This window comes from Durio zibethinus, chromosome 5 (assembly GCF_047325235.1).
Source record: "Durio zibethinus cultivar Kanyao isolate XHJ-2024 chromosome 5, ASM4732523v1, whole genome shotgun sequence".
Classification (NCBI taxonomy): Eukaryota; Viridiplantae; Streptophyta; class Magnoliopsida; order Malvales; family Malvaceae; genus Durio; species Durio zibethinus.
Genome location: NC_143166.1, coordinates 24694847 through 24714057, shown reverse-complemented (window position 1 = coordinate 24714057; position 19211 = coordinate 24694847). Strand labels below are relative to the sequence as shown.

At 29.3% G+C, this 19211-nt stretch overlaps 1 non-coding gene across 1 annotated transcript; it reads left to right on the top strand.

Moving 5' to 3' along the window:
• Positions 1-6633: 6633 nt before the first annotated feature.
• Positions 6634-6739, top strand: LOC149518857 (small nucleolar RNA R71). Its single transcript, XR_016342557.1, has one exon. It is a non-coding gene; the product is annotated as a small nucleolar RNA R71 (small nucleolar RNA).
• Positions 6740-19211: the final 12472 nt, after the last annotated feature.

Below are 19211 nucleotides of genomic sequence, written 5' to 3'. Positions count from 1 at the left end.
GGGGATATACTTAGAACATTTATAGAGATGGGGAATAAATTAACTACTACAAAACACCATCACCACTTAGTTCTTACTAATAGAAAGGTGGTAAAGAGAAAAAGAATCCAGTGGATGGATGCTAGTATCAAGTGTGGGATAATCACTTAACCATAGAAAGAAGTAGTCTAGCAATCAATTATAACTAAAGCATCGCTTAAGAAGCAACCTAAGTTCCACTTTTAAATTGTTGGTAAGCATTATTTTTGGTTTTCTCTTTTTAAGAACGGATATGCTTTGGTTTTTTAAGAAGGAAGAGAAACTTGAAGTGCTTGGAAAAAGTTAACCAAAAAGCAAGCTATTGATGCAAGGTGATCCAACAAGTATAGATTCAAACTTGGTGAATTAAGGGAGTATACTTTTTCCTTTAATGCTATATTGATTTTTTTACAAGTTGAGGATAATGTGTGACTTAAGTTGGGATGAGAGAAAATTTATGCAAAATTTGTTTAGTTTTTTAGCTTAAATTGTAATGCTTCGACTCATTATAATGCTTTCTTTGTTTATTTTCTCATAATCTAATGATAGAAATTTTGATTTCATTGACTTTGAATATAGCTTATTAGAAAAGAATGAATGTAGTGAAAGCATGAAATGAGTTTTTGAGTTTGTTTCTTTTTAATTGTGATATTTTCATATTTTTTAGTATTTAGTCTTGATCATTGAGATACAGGCATGTTTAGTTAAAGCTTGTGAGAATATGGAGTTGCATTGGTCTTTTTAAGTATGTTCTTATTTTAGAATTTGTTTAAGCATCTCTTGAGGTGAAACATAGACTACACTTAACTAGGGAATTGATTTAGTCCATTTTTTGATTGTTTTAGCCTTTGAAGCTAATCATTATATGTTTATCCTTAGTCACCTCATTTAAGCTTCTTTATATCTTTTTTTTTGTTTTCACCTACATGATATTAACCTAGCCATTGATTTATTTTATCTATCTTTCTATTTTAAGTTGTCCATAGAGATCAATGAAATCAAAATAAGAGAGTTATGTGTGTTTGGGAGAAGGACGGTTCTAGGAGTTGCAAAGATAAAAATGGGCTAAGATTTTTTTTGCAAACAAAGAAAAGAAAAATTGAAAAAAAAAACATTTAGATAAAAAAATAGAATTCAAAAAAGCAAAAAAGAGAAAAATGGTAAAAATGTGAAAACAGCAAGGTATATATGAAAATCATTAAGAAATTGTTATTTGAGAATAAAAAAAAGAACAAAAGAAAAAAAATTTTGAGTTTGGAGGTGTACAATTTTCTTAAAAGCTCTCTTATAAAAGAAAAAGATCTTAAGTAAAGCATATGTAGGGGTTGTGAGCCTAAACTCCTTTATCTTTCCTTAACCCTAGCCTAACACTACAAGCTTAATAAAAACCTATTAATCTGTGGTTAAGTGTGGTTACACTAGTGGAAAGATATATGAAAAGCAAACTTATGAAATTTGTGTATGCTTTTGAGGTGATGTGAAAATTTCATGTTTGCATAATTTTAATTGAATGTCTTGCACTGATATGAGATAGATTATTCACACATATAGGAAAATTTGCAATTTAAAGAGAGCTTATTCTTGAATTAGTCTTGTGTTTAATTTATGCTTATGATTTTCTCTAAGTTATATTCTTCATACAAACTTTGAGGAATTTATTTAAATCTGAGCATTAGAAGTTTATATGATTTCAAGCATATGTATTTTAATCTAGCTTAGTTTTATTTTGCCTGTTATTTTACCTGAAGATAAGCAAAAGTTCAAGTTTGGGGGTCTGATAGCTTTATAAAATAGAGTTATTTAAAGTTGTCTTTAGTGCTTAAATGAGTTAATTTTGCTTCATTTTTGGCAAAATAAGCTTATTTTTACCCCAAATATGCATAATTTGTTGTTTTGTAGGAAATCTTAAAGGAAAGATGAATCTTGGTGAATCTTGAAGAATATTGGAGTTTTTTTTTTTTATCAATCTTGTATGATTCTTAGTACATTTGGAATAATCTTGGACTGATCTTGATGTGTTCTTGTTGATTCTTGGAAATCTTGAAGTTAGATTGAGAAATTTTTGTAAGATTTACTTTGCCAAACCTATTGATGTTAGAATTGATGAATATTTTGAAAATTTCAGAAAATTCATACAAGAATTGTATAAGGGATGTTTGGCTATGATTAGGGATAGATATATAATTTCAAGTTAAATGGAAGTCCATGGTAGCTTTGTAGTGTGCAATGTATGGGATTACTAATGGATGGCACTACAGCAAGTCTTTTTTCATTAGTGAAGATAGATGATTTGAAGGTTTATGTGGCATGATGACTTAGAAATTCTATCCAACTTGGAAAAGTCCAAATAGCCCATAGTTTTCCTATTTCAATAAAGATTCCTACTTTGATTAGAAAATCCCACTTTGATTTGGAATTCCTACCTTGATTAGGAAAAGCACTTGGTTATCCTATTTAGAGTTGTTTTTTTCTAAGTTGAGTAGAAAATCTTAGTTTGAATGTGTATTCCTACAAAGAGTAGGATTTGCATGAAGATAAAAGTGCACTATAAAAAAGAGGTAGCACATGAGGAGAATACAACTTAGAATTTTACTTCCTTCTTCTTTAAGAACTTTTCAACTAGAAGTATAAGTCCAAGATTTAAGAATTTGACATCAAACCAATTGATTTCAAGATTCAAGCCCAATGAAGAAGTTGTCCAAGAAGAGCATAAAACACTTCAAGATTCTAAGTTGCCAAGAGCAAAAGTTAATTATCTATTCTATTATTAAAAAAGACTTAGCCCAATTCAAGAAAGGTCTAAGAAGTGTTAAAGTCTAGTCCAAGTTTGAGTTCTTATTCAAGAAGGCTACCAAGGGTTTGAAAGTAATTACAAAGCATTCTTTTCTCTTAAAGAAAGCCCCAGGTGCCACCTACTTATCCTCTTAAATTTAGGATTCTTTGTATTCTTATTCTATAAATAACTATCCTTTGTTTAGGGAAAATTTGAAATAGTGTTTGTAGTGATAGCCCAACCTGTAGTAGATAGCTTCTTTAAGTTTTTTTCACGTTAGTTTAAGTTTATGCAAAGTTAATTTCAGTTTTCTTTTAAATACGAGTTCTATTTTGTTTTCAATTCAATTTAAGCTTTCTTAAATTTCTATCATGTTTTCAATTCAATTCAATTCAATTTGCATTTTTTTAATTACTTTTTAATTCATGCAATTTGTGCTCTTTAACTTCTTTTCTTAACGTAATTTGGAGTTTGAACTTTAATCCATTAAGTTTAAGTTGTTTGCATACAATTAAGTTTATTTTAGATTCTGTTTGAGGTTTTAAAGTTTAAATTTAGTTTAATTAGTTACGTTTAAGTTGGTAAATCAAAGTTTAATAGTTCTTGCATGGTTTAGGATTTAATTAGCTTTAATTCCATTCTGTTCACTGTAAGTTAAGTTTAAGTTGATTATTTGATGATCTTGTATATTAGTTCAAGTTTAATTCACATGTTCTTAAGTTTACTATGTAAATTTACATCCTGTTTTGTTTAATTTAAGCTATTAAGTTCAGATTAAGTTTATTTAGCATGCATAGTTATATTGTGGTTCAATTAGTTAATTTAAATAGTTATTTAGTTATTTGCATTCTAATTTTCGATCTTCTAGATATAATTAAGGGTGAATAATTTTAATAATTAGTTCTCTTTCATATATTTTAATCTCATGGAAACAATACTCTACTCATTTTATATTACTTGTTCTGATTTTATGCAGTTGTAGATTCTCAATCAGTTGCAAAACAAAAGATCGATCCTTGCAACAAACATGTGTAACAACAAAACATGACTTCTACATACGCAAAGCTTAGCAAAGCAGTTGAATAAATAATTAAACTTAAAAACAAATTCAACTGAACCAATTAAAGCAAGATTAATCCCTCATTCAAATATAATCAATCCCAACATTAGATTCAAGGATAGTCCAACAATAGCAAAAGCTTATCTTTAGCTGACTTTGTTTAAAATTATCTAGATGTACAACGTCAAATGTTACTATGTACCTTTTTTGTCAGATTAAGATAAAAGACTTAGTGTAGGATTAAGAACTGTAACATACTTTAAGGATAGGATCAATCTTATCTTTGATAACTTAAAAATGTATACAAGTACCAACAGTATACTTCAACGAATTAAGGTTGATGCTTATTCATGTTGTATTATTTTTATATGGTATCAGAGACTCTTTAATCTTAATAGCACCTTCAATGAAATGGTATCAATCACTTTTGCTTCGAACAAAACAACAGACTCTCAACTTGAAGTAATTCAAATAAACTTAGCCCCTTAATTCTCTCTCAAATTCAATAATAGCAACTTTTTTTCTTAGCATTTACAATTTGATACTTTCCTAACTGGTATCGATTTGATAGATTACGTTAATAAAACTAATCCTTGTCTAGCCCCAATCATTACCATCCAAAACACTACTTCTCCAAATCTTGCATGCTTAAAGTGGATTAGGCAAAGCAAACTAATATTACTGTCATTGTAATATTAATCACAAAACCATTATACCTCAATTGCTACTTCTAAGACTTTAAATGAGGCATTGACAAAACTCACAAACTTGTTTGCAACAAAATCTAACCGAAAATCATGTCACTCAAGAAAAAATTGTCACCATCCATAAAAAGGAACAAATTAGTAGTAGAATTCTTACAAGCAATGGAAGCACTATAGATGAGCTAGCATTGGCTCTAATAGTTATAGCAAAAGATGATTTGATAGTCTTTATTCTTAATAGACATAAACCTGAACACAAAGAAATTTCAACAACAAGAAGGCTAGGGAAAGTGCTATATCTTTCAAGTAATTACATGACAAATTGTTTGACATTGAAGAAGTAATTAGCAAAAAAATACCTATAACAAATCCTGTTTTAGCAGCCAAAATGGTAAGGAAAGGCAAAGGTTATGAGTTTCAACAACAAAGAGGTAACAATTTTAATAACACTTCAGAGGTAATATCACTAACAATTTTTAATCTCAGAATGATCACATTTCATCTAAAAGAAGATCCAATCAATTTAATGGCAATGCAAGTTATAGTAACAAACCAACTTGTTAATTGTATGAGAAATTTAACCATAGTGCCAAAATTTATAGAAACTATAAAGTGTCAACTTGGCTAGAACCAAGTGAGACTTTACTAAAGTGTCCATTCCAATAGACAACCAAAACTATGTAATAGATTTTGGAACCTTGCATCATGAATTCCCTTTTTTACTTATTGATCAGGGCCTTTCCTATCTTGAGAAAGGGTCTTTCCAAAATGATAGGTACACTAACATTTTCTTCAATGTCCAACACTATGAAGTCAACTAGGAATAGAAGTTTTCCCATTTGGACTAATAGATCCTCCACCAAACTTTCAAGGCCTCTTAGGGACTAATCAGTTAGTTGGATTGTCACCAAAGTTGATTTCAAATCCACCACATTGATTTTTAAAAAAAAAATAGACAATGGCATGACATTAATGCTAGCACCAATATCATATAAAGCTTTATCAAAATGTTAACTACCAATAGTGCAAAGTATAGTGAAACTCTCTAGATCTTTGAGATTAGGTGGCAATCCTTGTTGTAGGATAGCACTGTATTATTTCACTATTGCGATTGTTCCAAAGTCCTCCCATCTCTTTTTCTTGGAAAGGATTTCCTACATGAATTTGGCATATTTCGGCATATGCTTGTTGGCTTCAATGAAAGAAGTGGTCACTTGTAGGCTTTTAAAGTTTTTGGCAAATCATGCAAATTGCTTATTTTCTTTTTGATGTTGAAATCTTTGTGGAAAAAGGATTGGTGAATGGACTATTTGTGACCTCACTGATTCTCTAGTGTGAACTTCTTTTGCTATGTGTTTTTCTCTTTCTTTATCTTCATCCATTTCATATTCTATAATAATTTCCTCAATTAGGTTTTTGAAGGTGACTTTATGAATGACCAACTTTTCTTGTAGAACTTTTCCACTCTTAAGAATAAAGGCCATCAATTCTTCTTGGGGTGTATTTTTTTCAAGAAAGATAGAGAGCTCTTTGGTTAGATGACTCATTTGAAGTTTTAGGCTCTTAAAGGTGATAACTTAAATTTTTAAGGTGGTTTCTCAATCATGGATGACTTATGATAAAATGTTTTCAATGATAAATTTTTCCTCTTAGGGTGTAGTTTCCCAACCAAGGTTATAAGGTTTTTATGTTTGGACATTTTGAACAATTTTTACCCTAAACTGACACCTATCAAAGGAGGCAGACCTTCGTAAATTTCACTTGTCATGAATGGTCTTCAGATGGTTTGGATAGGGGCAATAGATGATTGGGTTTCAAAGGCCTTTATTTTTTTGGTCAAAATGGGCAGCTAAGAAGTGATGGAAGTAAGAGTGTCTAGTTTAAATACCCTAATTGCTTTCTTATGGACCTTTCTCTTGGCTTTTCATTGGTAATTATTGGTTGACATCTTTTTAATCAACTTATGTGTTTCTTTCACAGACTTGCTTATGATAGCACCTCCAATGGCTGAATCAATAGTGGTTCTTATGGATAGAGTTAACCCATTGTAAAATATCTAAATTTGCAACCATTATGGGAGACCATGGTGTGGGTATTTGCACAACATCCCTTATAACTCTCCCAAGCATCATATAATATCTCACCATCATATTCTTGAAAGGTGATAATTTTATTTCTTATATTTACAGTCTAAGTTGGTGGGAAGAACTTGGTAAGGATCTTTTGAACTTGATCATCCTATATTGTAATAAAGCCCAAGGTTAGTGAAGATAGCTAGCTCTTTGCTTTGTCTCTGAGAGAAAATGGAAACAACCTTACTCTAATTGCAACATCCTTGTTAGCCTTAAATTGATCCTTATTTTGAAATGACAATTTGATGTTTTGATGAATGAAAAAGAAATTTGATGTTTTGATGAATGAAAAACAAGAGCTTTTAGATCAGAGTTTAAGTGCTAAAATGATTAAATGCAATTTTTGTAATTTTCATGGTCATACTATACATACTTGTCCTATTAGAAGAAAAGTCCTATTTAGAATTAAGCAAGTATGGGTTCCAAAAGGAACAAGAGTTTTGGTGACTAACTCTCAAGGACCCAAAACAATTTGGGTACCAAAAATCAAATGAAATTGTCTCTTGTAGGTGTGCTGGAGCAAGGAGCTACAATGTGAGATTGGAGATTGAATACTGTAGACACACAATGGAGATCGGTAACCTTTAAATTTTTATTTGAAGAGTATTTGAATTTGGTTACCTATTCTTGATGAAATTTGAATGCTTGAATGATTATGCAAAATTTGGTTGCCTATTCTTGTTAGACATAGAATGCCTAATGGATATTGGTATATGCTTTATTGATATATGTGAGCATGAATTGATTATGCATTTATTTTGCTCTTAAATATGTCTTAGATGCTCGTTGAAATTGTTTATGATGTTAAATAAAACTTTTCTAAATGGTTTGAAGAGCTTAAATGTGTGTTTAAACATATTTGCTCTTCTTAATAGCCATTTTTAAGGAAATATAGGGATTAAGAGTTGACTTTTTTATTTCCTTGTTTCTAATGCCAAATGACCACTTGCCCAACTTTGTTTTGTCATTTGAAACTTGTTGGAATGGTTCAAGTTGGTTACAAATGAGCTTGACTAGTTTTGAGATTTATAAGGTATATTTCAAGCAAAAATGAGTTTTAAAGTGCAAAAATCAATATCCTAGACATATTAAGCTTTGAATGATTTATCCTATGGTATTTTGCATAAATATACTTTTTTAAAATGATTTTAGCATGATGGAAATGATTTTTGTGATTTTTATGCATATTGATTTGTAATTGTTGAACATTCTTATATGACCATATTGAATAAAATTACTTAATTTGTTTTTAAAGCTTGGATGGTGTGAAATATATATTTTTAAACTTGATTGTTATATTCTAAATTGTTATAACTCTTGATTTGTGAATTGATGAACATATTGTGCTTAAGTGATATATATAAATTGATTATTTGTTCATTTATGCTTTTGGTCAAGATATGTGCTCATATGATGATTGATTCAATTTGACCTTAATACTTGCAATTTGAAGCTGCTTAAATTGTCTATTTTTTTTTTAATTTGTGAAATACTTTTGTGAAATAAGCTTATTTTTGTGCTTAAATATTTTATTAATTTTGTGAAATATTTTGGATCTTGTGCTTAATTGATATATCTCTTGATTTGTGATTTTGAATATGATGAACTACTTGCTTTTAAATGATACATGTTATTGGTTCATCTCTTATTCTTGTCAAGTGTGTGTATATATGATAAACGTGATTTTTCTTGACTTGACATAATTGTTACATGACTTAAGTAAATGAATTTCTTATGATGCTTATTTTTAGCTTAAGTCATTGTTGATTATGGCTTATAATTCGTGTAGACATATTTATGCTTTTGTGCTAAATTTTTCTTGAATATATTTTTTATGATAAATATGTTTTCCTTGAGTTTTTAGTTTTCATATGGCCTAAAATTTATTTTGGCATATTATTTAGGGATTTATTGAATATATATGAATATTGAATATGTCTATTTTGTGTTCATGATTGATCTAAAAAGTTTGATTTTTACATATTACATGACACTTTTGTTTTAGTGCCATTCTTGTGCTATTCGATGTTTTAATTGATATATGGCCTCTAGCTTAAGGATATCTCTCCCTTGTAATTGGTTGTGCTTAGTGAATAAATTTTCTTTTGCCTATAATGACTTAGAATATAGAATTGTTTTCTAATAATTGGTATAATTTTTATCAATTGATTTTCTTGATGCTTCTAATGAAAATCCTTTGTCAAGAATATTTTCTAAGCCTATGCTAGGAGAACTTGAAATGAGCATGAATAAGCCTACATTTTTAGAATTTCAAGTATAGCAAGCAAAGCATGTCATCCTCATCAATTAAGCCCAAGTACAGCAAAGACTAGCTCAAATGATGTGGAATGGAGGATTCAAAGCCTTACTTAAGTACAATGAGCATAACAACATAGCTTGATAAGGATGGAGGTAATTGTATTGAATCTATGTTATGTGCCTATGATTTGTAATGTTTAATGCATGATTTGATAAATGCTTGCTTTTAAATATGCAAAAATGAGATATTGTGTTTGAATTTCTAAACACTTTGCACAAATTAATCACCAAGCTACTTGATAGAATGTGTCTTAAATTTCTTAAATGCTTGGATTTATTAATATTCATGCTTAGTTCTTGATTGCTTTGATTAATAGTTTTCATTGCATGAATATTTGTTTAAGATGAATCTTTGAACATGCCTATGAGTTGGACATGTTTATTTCTTGATCTTTAAATTGATTTGACTCATAGATTATGAATTATAAATTTGAAATTTATATACATGTTCATTGATTGAGATTATTGAGATGGCATGTACCAAATTATGCCTAAATGCTTGCATAATTTTTTAATTAGGTATATTGCTTATGCATTTTGCATATGCTTGTGTGATTTTGATTGAAATATATGATTGAATACTTGCATATGTTTGAGTTAAGTACTTTGCTATGCATTGAAATAATTTGAAATATATTTGAATAATTATACTTTTATTATTTCTTTGCTATAGCTTATGTGCTCATCATGTTTGGAAAATGCTTGAATAATTTTTGCTATGACATGGTGATAATTGAACCTCATTGCTCATTAGTACTTGTGATTTATTATATACATATGAGCTTTTGGTTCTTGTTTGGATAAGATAGCTTATGAAAGATTACCATTTATGCATGTATTGAATGAATCTTTCATATGCTTAAAGTATGTTTGCTCTATGAAAGTTGTTGAATAAAATTGCTAACAATTGGTAATAATTGATATCAAAATTGCTAAAGATTTTTTTTCATAGATGCTTATTTATGTGCCTATCCTTGATATAGCTTGTACCTCTCATGCAAAATTATGTGTGCCTTATATTGATTAATCCTTATTTTGAAATTGAGGAGAAATCTTAGAATACAATTTTGTTTGATTTGTTTTGCGATAAAAATTAGTATGCTTTATCATAACATATCTTTAACAATTAGTATCCATAACAATTGGTATGAGCTTGTATGCATATGATTGAATTTATGCTTAAGTACTATTGATCTTTTAGGTTCTAAGCACTTCTTATGATAGCATGATTTATGAGTAGATTGCATATCATTCATTATCCTTTGCTCATAAATTTCATGTAGTACATTTGGTGACTTGTGCTAAAATGCTAAATTTTGGATACATTTATACTTTTGTGCTTGAATACATGCATGTGAACTTTATTGTGCATATTATACTTGATTACATGTATTCAAAATACTCTTGATATTATTGGTATCAAGCATTTTATCCCATGCCTTGAATTGATCTCTCTTTCTTTTGAAATGACAAAAAGGGGGAGAGAGTTTAGGATATTTCTTCTTGTATGCTTATTGCAATTGATATAGAAGTTTAAACATTTGGTATAAAAAGCATAAACAAAAAAGAGGAGAAATGTTTTATGAATATATTTGTTAATGATGCCTCTTTGTGTTTATTTGCTCATTAATAAGCTCATACCTTTTTGCTATGACAAAAAGAGGGAGACATATCATATGGACAAATTTGCTTGTGCTTGACATGCATATGTTTGATTATGCTTATTTGATATATTTGACTAACATATGTTTATTGAGTTGTGTTGGATTAGAATGCATAAATTAAGGGGGAGTTTTCCAAAATGTCTTTCAAAATCTTAAATGTTTCAAAGAAAGTTTTTCATCAAGCAAATTTATCTTTAAGTTTGTCATATCAAAAAGGGGCAGATTGTTAACCTTGAATTGATCCTTATTTTGAAATGACAAAACATTAAGCTAAATAAGCTTGATCAAGATTTTGAAAAAGATTTATTTAGTACATGTTCTTAAGTTTTATATTTTGGTACTAAATAAATAATATAATTTTCAAAGCTTAAACAAACCTTTCTTTATTTTCATATTTCTCAAACCAAATCTACCTTTTTGAGCTTAAATGAAAGTCCAATTATTGTTTTTAAAGTTAACTTATTCATTTTGGACTTAATACAATTTTGACAATATTGGTTTAGAAAAATAGATTAACTTAAGAAAGTTGTTTTACAAGAATAAAGTTTTTCAACATTGAATTTATTTTATTTTTCTATATTAATTCACAAAAGTTTTAATATTTGAATTTTATATGGTTGGAAAGCTCTTTGAGTCTACTTTCTAACGGATCAAACAAAATTAAAATCTAAATTTCTAAGAAAAGATTTCAAATTTTTATTAGACACTCTACAGTTGCTAGAAAAACTGCACAAGAGGTAAATTTGAAAATTTATTATAATTCGTACTCAATGAATTAGGTAATGCATTTTATATGGATAGAAATTCCTTTAAGTCTAGTTTCTAAATCTTCAAACGGTTTGTGATTTGAAGTTATATAACTCAAGATATGATCAAATTAGTGAGTAAAGTGCAAAACAGGAGATAACCATCTAGCCACTGATAAGATCGGTCCCCTCATGGAAGGGATTGATCGGGTCTGGGCAAATACATCTCCAATGGCTATTTTATCAACCATTCAATGGCTACTTTCATTTGCTAAGGATTCCCAACATCTATTTCCTCAATTTCTCTATAATTTGGGCATTCCAACACACTAAGAAGATTGATGAAGCAGGAGAGCAAGTGCTAACAAGTTATATTTTCATTTTCTCTTAGAATCAAGAGTTTTTAGAGCTTAAATTCAATATCCTTTATATTTCTTGTATCCAAAATATTGTTGTGTTTCATTCATCATTTTTTTTGTACTTCATTAGGCAAACACTCAATCTTGAGAGGTACTTTAGTTTGCAAAAATTATTTTGGTTATCTTGTAAGCAAGAGGTGAGGTATCCTCTTGATATTGTCAAGGTAGAGGTTGTTATCTAAGCCTTGAGAAAAAGATAGAGATTTAGTACAAGATAGGTTTGTATCTTGTAAGAGTTTTTATTCAATAGTGGATTGAAGCCTTGGTGTAGATAACCAAGATGAGAAGACGTAGGTGCCTTATAGAGAAGGACCGAACCTCTATAAATCATTGTGTTTGATTTCTCTATCCCTATCTCCTTGCAATTCATTGTTGTTTATATTTGATTTTAGGTTCATTAATTATTATTTTTTGCATTATATTTTCATCAAAAGTGCTTATTGTTTTAATTTTTATTCAATTATATTGAAATCATTTGTTTGGGAAGAATTTGGAGAGATCCAATTCACTCCTTTTTGGATCACTATTTCACGTAAAAAGCTAACAATCCTAAACTCCATTATATTTAAAAGTGTCACATAACTCCAAAAAAGTCATCATTGGGTAATCCTCCAAACTACGTAAATGTTTAGACCATTTATATTATATAAGGCTTGATCTTGAAATTGTTTACTTGGATTGCTAGCCGTTTAATTGATGGTTAGAAACCTTCAGGATTAGGGACAACATAGTCCCTAAGTGTTCTTTGTCTTTTATTTACTGCATTTGCCATTAGAGTAGTTGTTTGCCTACATCTAAGTCATCTTAATGTTTTTTATATTTTTTTGTCTAGTAGAGTTAAATCAACACTTCTCGATCTATGCATACAAACAAAGAAAGGATAAAAAATAGATTAAAACAAGTATGAATGAAAGACATCTAGATTGCAAAGTAGAAAGGAAAATTTATTGATATTGGTCTTCTAACACCAATATAATCCCTAGCAATGGTGCCAAGAACTTGATTGTTGCTTTTTTTAACCTGTAAGTACATAGGTTGCCACTAAGTAATAAAGTAATGAATAGAGTATAGTTCCCTCGAGGATTATGTTAGGTGCAAGGCTAAGTACCAAAGTGGATTCTTTCTAACTTTATATTTAGAAAAACCAAAAAAGTTACTGGTTGAAGTAAAATTAAAGGAACTTGAATACTATAAGGGCTGAAAGCCTAGCTTACCAACTATCACTTGGTAGCAATAAGGGTTGGCATGAAAAGTAAGTAAAGAACAAAGTAAGATTGCAAGGTAAAATGTATTGAAAAATAAAAGAACAAACAGTTTTGAAATGAATGATGGCCAAACATAACAAGGTGAATTGAAATGAATGGAACCAAAATTTAAAAGCTTTTGAAAGTAGACAATGGTGTTGAGAAATATAGATTATGCATGCAAAATAAATTAAAGAAATTTTGAAATGAAAGTGGAAACTAAACTTGTATTGAAAACTGAACTTAAGAAAACAAGAAATGTAGGCTAGTCTATCACCCTAGTCAAAAATAATTAAAACTATAAGAAAGCTTTTAAAATCTAAACACTAAAGAGAAAAGAAAAAAACTAAAGTGAATAATGGAATAAGGGATGAATTACAAATGAATAACATGGCCTATTTATAGTACAAGGGTTGGCCTAGAGGGGATAAACCTGGATAGTTCCATTCTAGCTAAAATACATTTGAATTTAAAAATTTGATCTTGAATTTTAAAAAAGATTAGCCGAATATGGAAAGCCTCTTAGTTGATATAGAGCTTGTGTGGCTAAATGGAGGTTGATATGGAGCTCGTGTGGTTGAATAAAGCTCTTAGATTGGTCCTTTTATGCCACATATTCCTAGGTGTCATTGACAAGTCAAAGTCTTTTGAATTTTGAATGGGAGATTCAATTGGTTTTAAATTTAAATCCAAGATCTCTTGATTCTTTCATTTGACTTAGAACTCTCTTGAATTTAAAAGAGTCTTTAAACACACCATTCTTCTTTGGTTGAATATATCATTTGCATGCATTGGGCTTCTTGGTTCGACTATACATAGGCTACCAAAGTTGCCACCTTTGCATGAGTCAACCTTTCTTGCATGCATGGTTCATTGTATTAAAATTTTAGTATTTTCATGCTTATTTTTAGTGTAACTTTTCATATATTTAGGTTTGTTCCTTAGGATTTTTGGCAAAATTACTCCTAAATGCACATTTGTCTCATATGTAGGTGCAAATTATGAAATTGAGAAATTTTGGATTTTTTATACAAATTTGAAAATTTTTTGGTACAATTTATGCAAATGGTATAAACTAATGTCAATAGGCAACATTGACACTTAGGGAGTTCTCTTGACTTTTCTTGAATTATTTTTTTTAGTATTATTTTTATTTTTTTTAGTGAAATGTAGGATAAACATATTCATAAAGTGTCTGAAAATTTTGTAGTACAAAAAATGAAAAAAAATGAATGAAGCAAATAAAAATTGGTGGAAAGGTGCATGTGTACATGGAATGAACATGAAAGTGCAAGGCGCACAAAGTGGTTTACGATTAGCAAAGCTAGGAGCTTATGTGGCATTTTAGGGAGCTATTATTAGTTCTTATGTTGACTTCTTGAATCGGCATTTACATGTGAAAAAGCTTGCAAATATGTTGAAGGAGCTAGGTGCCAAATAGCCAAGCATCTGACTACAACACTAAGAAATAATAAGGCTTTAGAAGTACCAACCAAATGAAGAATTTTCTAAAATTTTTTCAAACTTGAGGCTTCTCCACTCTACCTATAAATAGGGGGAGAGGGCTGACCATAAAAGGAGAGTTAACTTAGGATTTAAATTTTTTCTTCATTACTTTTTTGTATTTTTTTTCTGCACTTTACATTTTCTTAGTTTTCAAATATTATTTTCCAACATTTCCCTTTAGATTTCATTTCAATTTTACTGTTTCTTAAGAGTTTTTCAATGCACTTTTAGAATCTTTCAATAAAATTGCCATTTTTATTTGTTTTCTAGTCAAATCTATTGATTTTTCATAAATGTTTAATTCTATTTTTGAATTTGATTTCACTGACCTACTTACTGTTTTTGGATCAAAACTTCATCAAATCTTGCTTGTTTTTGCTCAAGCTTTTTTAGTAGTATCCTAAGTCATATGATTACAACATAGTCTAAATTCAACTTTAAATTTGCTGCACATTAATCCATATCAAAGTTGGAAGTCATGCGTGGATGAAAAGGATGAGTGGAGGTTAAACATGAAGATCAACTTTGAAGTGGATTGTCTCTCCACTTTGGCAATTTGTTTGGTTTTCTTTCTTATTTAGATCTTTAGTTCTATTAGTTACCTTGTTATGTTTCATTTTGGACAATTTATTTCATGCTTTTATGTGCTATTTTTGATGAGTTTCTGTTTTTCCAGATTCTACACTATTTTTTACTTTGAGTTCATTGAGTTGATTTTTTTGTTGATTCATATTATTTTCTTGTTGATTTAGGTAGTTAACTCATAGAGGTTACATTACCTCAGTTTTAGTTCATTCTTTCTAGAAAACTACAGTTCTAATTTTTCTTCCCTAAATTGTTAGTTTCCAGCCTATATAATCAGTTTTGGTTTTAGCTTTTTTTTTCATTGATTTTTGCAATTTTTCTTTAGTTCTTGTTTTGCTATTTGCATTCTCATAATGTAATTTAATGTTCTATGAATGTTTAATTCATGTTCAATTAGGTTTGCATGATTTAGATTTAAAAAGTTTAGCAACATTTTGCAATTTATGGATTTAGTTTGTTACTTTTGGTTTTTAACTTTCACTTGAGATTTGCAATTTTTACTACATATTTAAACTTTAACCTTGTTTTCACTTTAGTTCTTACTTATTTTCTTGACTTTAAGCTTGATTCTATGTAATTGGTTGCCATTTAATTCTAATTTTAGTTTACAAGTTATGGGTTGCATTTTCTTCAATGTCACAGCTTGCATCTTTTAGCTTAGTTGCAATTTTCTTGCTAGCCTTACATTTGCAATTTATTTTCATAAAATTAATTCACTGTTTTACAACTTTTTGTTCAAGTTTTTGAAAATTTTTACTACTTAGATTTAGAATGTCTTTCTTGATTTTCGGTTTTACATATTGATGCTTTGTCCAATTTTGTTTTTGTAGTAGTTAGTTTTCATGTCCATTTGTTGATCGATCCAACTTTAAAAGGGTATAGGGATAATAGGTACTCAGCTTAGGAATATCTTTAACTGATCCTCAAGGGATCGACATCTAAACTTTTATAGTCTCTATTATTACTTGTAAAGCCTGTGCACTTGTAGATTTGTCCAATAAAAGGTTGAATGGGCTTTTAGTTGACTCCCTCAAGGCTTTGCCTAATGTTATCCACAAACTTGCATGAAGTACATGGTTCATGCATGGCTTCCTTTTGTCACTTTTGCATGTTTGCATGGATTTTGACATTTATGTCCAAGTTGACTCATTTCTTCATGCAAACTTGAAAATCAAGAACACACAAATTTCATGGAAATTATCAAAATTTTAAGGTTAAAGTGACCTTCAAAAGGCAATAAATTTTACAATCATCATTCACCAAGCCTTAATGTCTTCCAACTACTAGCTAAATGCATTTCAAACAACACTATATCTCATTAATAGAATGCTTACATTGAATTTGCAAAACAAATCTCCCTATGAGATTTTATTTCATAACACACCAAGCTATTTAAAACTAAAATCTTTTGACTGCCTTTGCTATCCATGGCTCAAACCATACTCTGATAGCAAACTTCAACCTAAATTCAGACCTTATGTGTTTCTCGGTTACATAACCAATCAAAGTGTTTACAAAAGCATGGATCTATCAACCATTAAAATGTTTATGTATAGACATGTAAGATTTATTGAACATATTTTTCATATGCCAAACTAAATAATATTGCAATTTTTTTCACATATCTATAACATTGCAGAAGTAACAACTAATTTAATAGAACTAGGAATTACAATTATTCCTACTTCCTCAAACTCTTGTTCTAGTGCTATTTTGTACCATCATTTATCATCGACAACACATCAGCAGTTGTTTCTTCATCAAGTAATGATTCTTAAACTCTTTCCACAAACATACAACTCATAAACTTGTCTAATACCTCTTAAGTCAATACAATTACAATTAAACCAAACTATACCACAAATAGCACCTTTTCAACCTACTAAACAAATTCTATGACTATAAGATCTTAAAATACCATATTTAAACCAAAATGTATCTACCTTGTGTACAAACACAAGATTCTTACAACATTGGAACCTTTTAATACATCTTAAGCCATACGAACAGTAGAATGGTGAAAGCCATGGCTATTAAATTTAATGCTCTGATTGCAAATAAGACCTAAACTTTTGTCCCTTATCCTTCCTTTCAAAATGTTATAAGGAATAAGTGGATATTTTAAGTCAAAAGAAAAACATATGGCACTATTAATAGGTTTAAAGCTAGACTAGTAGCAAAAAGTTTCCATCAAAGACCAAGATTGGACTTTTAGGAAACATTTAGTCTAATAATTAAGTCAACAACTATTCAAATTGTTGTATCTATTGGTTTAAGCTATGGCTGGCCATTGAAACAAAATGATGTAAATAATGCCTTTTTACATGAAAATTTGAAAAATGAAGTATACATGTCTTGACGACATGGTTTTGTTAATAAGGATCATCCTACACATGTTTTTAAGTTACATAATTAGAGGTAATTGAAGCATAATTGAGCGTGGGAAAGAAAAGAGTAGTCGATTACCCTTACATGGCAATTGACTATTACCTCATTAGAATTAGTTGCTTTAAGCATTTTTATGAATTTTCACATGGCATGCATCTAACTTGGAAGTAGTAGACTGCCTCTTCATTTGGACTTAGGCATTTGTCCACACAAGCATGCACCACATGGGAACATTACATGAAATAGGGCATTTAGCTATGTTTTTTTTCACCATTTAGTGACATTTGGTGACGTTTTCAAAAAAACACCATTAAAAATATCAATTATTATAACATCGTGAAATTTAGTAGCATTTAAAAAAAATGCCAAAAATGCTATTAACTTTGTGGCCTTTTTTATAATTAGCTACGTTTATTAAATGCCTTGATATGAAATTCAAAAAATGAGACTTTTGCAAATTTAGTGACGTTTATAAGAATAAACATCGCTAGATGTCAAAAATTTAATGGCGTTTGTCTTTTATAAACACCAGTAGAATTTGATATTTAATGACGTTTGCATTTTACAAACGTTACTAAAATTTGAATATTATTTTTTATATAGTGAAAAAAATATTTGAAATGGCTTTATTTATTTATTAATGACATTTAACATTGAAACATTTTATAAAAGCATAAAATTTAATTCATTTCCCTTAATTAAATATTATAAAATATCTAAATACTTGAATTGTTTAAGTATACAAGTAAATACACCCATATGTTCGATGAAGAAAGCACATAAGCTTTACTAATGAAACCTTAATACATCTATTCTAAACTTGTATAGAGAAGTATGTTCTAAACAAAATATTTAGAAGAAATAATATTATTTTACCTAAAAATACATCAAAAGCTCCATTTTCACCATTCGCAGCTGTGATATCATTAGTTTAGACATGTTCCCTAGCAACCATGCAAATTTTATGACCAAGTATGCCATATCAAGTATTTGATTGCATTTCCAAACATCATTTTTCAACATTTATGGATACGCAATGATTCAAAAACAATGTTTTTACTTATATAAGCTTAAGAAAGCATTTCTTTGGTAATATATACAATAATCCGTCATTTATTACTAAAGAATGCAAATGCTTATGCAAATCGATAGAATTTTGCAATTTTTGTTCTTATGTAAAGAGTTTGTCTAAAGGTGGTTTACAACTTGAACTTTTAGCTTGAATATGAAACACAAAGAACTATATTCACACCAATGTTCATGAGTTCTACCAAAAATAGCACACTAATGGGCCTTTGCTTTGATCCTATGTAAACAATTACCCTAGGATTAATTGAAAATCCATAAGAAAAGGCCTTTCACTTTTCTACTTGTATAATAACACTTATCTAAAGTGCTCCACAACATCTTTTTTTAGTTAACACTCTACTCAAATGAGCTATTAATCTATTATGGACTTATGTCCAACCACTTGTTGTGAACTAGAAATGCATCTAGATATGAAACTTTATAATGGAATATCTTCATAAATTCACCTCCACTATTCCAAGAGTGATGGTGATGCATTGAGAATTTCATATATATCATATATGAATCCCTTAGATAATTCAACATTGAAAACCTTAAACTCTTATACATAATGTTTTTCCCATG